Source organism: Lolium rigidum, chromosome 6 (genome assembly GCF_022539505.1).
Source record: "Lolium rigidum isolate FL_2022 chromosome 6, APGP_CSIRO_Lrig_0.1, whole genome shotgun sequence".
In the NCBI taxonomy this organism is placed as follows: Eukaryota; Viridiplantae; Streptophyta; class Magnoliopsida; order Poales; family Poaceae; genus Lolium; species Lolium rigidum.
This window is the reverse complement of record NC_061513.1, coordinates 351,192,382-351,195,453: the sequence shown is the minus strand read 5'-3', so window position 1 is coordinate 351,195,453 and position 3,072 is coordinate 351,192,382.

The following is a 3,072-nucleotide window of genomic DNA, read 5'->3' as shown; positions in this document are numbered from 1 at the left end:
AACATTGATCACATAACAGAATAAATGGATAGATGCTAGACTCTACACCCTCTTGTTGGATGATGAACACCACTAACTGTGTAGGATTACACGAACCCTCAATGCCGGAGTTAACAAGCTCCACAATATTCGATATTCATGTTTAAGTAACCTTAGAGTGCATGACAGATCAACATAACCAAACCAAGTACTAACATAACATGCACACTGTCACCTTCACGCTACGAAAGGATGCATAGATCACATATACCATCATAGCAATAGTTAACTTCATAATCTACAAGAGATCACAATCATAGCCTACGCCAAGTACTACACGATGCACACACTGTCACCATTACACCGTGCAGGAGGAATAAACTACTTTAATAACATCACTAGAGTAGCACACAGATATATTGTGATACAAAACACATTGCAATCATAAAGAGATATAAATAAGCACTTCAATATGCCATTCATAACAGTGAATAAGTATTCTGTGAAATATAGCCTAAGAGACCCACACGGTGCACACACTGTCACCTTTACACACGTGGGACAAGGAGTCTCCGGAGATCACATAAGTAAAATCCACTTGACTAGCATAATGACATCTAGATTACAAGCATCATCATATGAATCTCAATCATGTAAGGCAGCTCATGAGATTATTGTATTGAAGCACATAGGAGAGAGATTAACCACATAGCTACCGGTACAGCCCCGAGCCTCGATGGAGAACTACTCCCTCCTCATGGGAGACAACGATGGCGGTGAAGATGGCGGTGGAGACGGCGGTGGAGATGACTCTGGGGGCAATTCCCCGTCCCGGCAGGGTGCCGGAACAGAGACTTCTGTCCCCCGAATTGGAGTTTCTGTAGGATAACGTTGCATAGAAAACAAAAATTTTCCTACCGCGAACACGCAATCCAAGCCAAGATGCAATCTAGAAGACGGTAGCAACGAGGGGGTATCGAGTCTCACCCTTGAAGAGATTCCAAAGCCTACAAGATGAGGCTCTTGTTGCTGCGGTAGACGTTCACTTGCCGCTTGCAAAAGCGCGTAGAAGATCTTGATCACGATCGGTTCCGGCGCCACGAACGGGCAGCACCTCCGTACTCGGTCACACGTTCGGTTGTTGATGAAGACGACGTCCACCTCCCGTTCCAGCGGGCAGCGGAAGTAGTAGCTCCTCTTGAATCCGACGAGCACGACGGCGTGGTGTCGGGTGGCGGTGGAGAACTCCGGCGGAGCTTCGCTAAAGCTACGCGGAAGATATGGAGGAGAGGGGGCGGCTAGGGTTTGGGAGGGGGTGGCCGGCCACTTCAAGGGGGCGGCCAGCTTGTGGTCTTGGGGTGGCCGGCCCCCTCCCTTGGCCCCTCATTATATAGGTGGATCCCCAAGAGTTGGTCTCCAAGTCTTCGAATAAGACCCGAACAAAAACCTTCCAAAAGGAGGGGAAACCTAGCCAAGCTAGGACTCCCACCAAAGGTGGGAGTTCCACCTCCCATATGGGGGGGTGGCCGGCCCCCTAAGGAGGAGTCCACTTGGGACTCCTCCCCCACTAGGGTTGGACGGCCATGGAGGTGGAGTCCCATGTGGACTCCACCTTCCTTGGTGGTTTCTTCCGGACTTTTCTAGAACCTTCCATAGAACCTTCCGCGACATTTTAATTCACATAAAATGACATCCTATATATGAATCTTATTCTCCGGACTATTCCGGAACTCCTCGTGATGTCCGGGATCTCATCCGGGACTCCGAACAAATATTCGAACTCCATTCCATATTCAAGTACTACCATTTCAACATCCAACTTTAAGTGTGTCACCCTACGGTTCGTGAACTATGCGGACATGGTTGAGTACTCACTCCGACCAATAACCAATAGCGGGATCTGGAGATCCATAATGGCTCCCACATATTCAACGATGACTTTAGTGATCGAATGAACCATTCACATATAATACCAATTCCCTTTGTCACGCGATATTTTACTTGTCCGAGGTTTGATCTTCGGTATCACTCTATACCTTGTTCAACCTCGTCTCCTGACAAGTACTCTTTACTCGTACCGTGGTATGTGGTCTCTTATGAACTTATTCATATGCCTGCAAGACATTAGACGACATTCCACCGAGAGGGCCCAGAGTATATCTATCCGTCATCGGGATGGACAAATCCCACTGTTGATCCATATGCCTCAACTCATACTTTCCGGATACTTAATCCCACCTTTATAGCCACCCATTTACGCAGTGGTGTTTGATGTAATCAAAGTACCTTTCCGGTATAAGTGATTTATATGATCTCATGGTCATAAGGACTAGGTAACTATGTATCGAAAGCTTATAGCAAATAACTTAATGACGAGATCTTATGCTACGCTTAATTTGGGTGTATCCATTACATCATTCATACAATGATATAACCTTGTTATTAATAACATCCAATGTTCATGATTATGAAACTAATCATCCATTAATCAACAAGCCGCTTAAGAGGCATACTAGGGACTCTTTGTTGTTTACATATCACACATGTATCAATGTTTCGGTTAATACAATTATAGAATGGTATATAAACATTTATCATAAACATAAAGATATATAATAACCACTTTTATTATTGCCTCTTGGGCATATCTCCAACAGTCTCCCACTTGCACTAGAGTCAATAATCTAGATTACATTGTAAGGAACCTAACACCCATGGCATTCTGGTGTTGGTCATGCTTTGCCCTAGGGAGAGCTTTAGTCAACGGATCTGCTACATTCGGATCGGTGTGTACTTTGCAAATCTTTACTTCTCCATCTTCGATGTACTCGCGAATCGAGTGGTAACGCAGCTTGATATGCTTCAGCCTCTTGTGTGACCTTGGTTCTTGTGCATTGGCGATGGCACCCATGTTGTCACAAGTATATGACTAGTGGGTCCAATGCACTAGGAACCACACCGAGCTCTACAATGAACCTCTTCATCCATACCGCTTCTGATGAAGCCTCTGAAGCCGCTATGTACTCTGATTCTGTTGAAGACTTCGCCACCGTGCACTACTTCAAGCTTGCCCAGCTTACTGCAGCACCATTA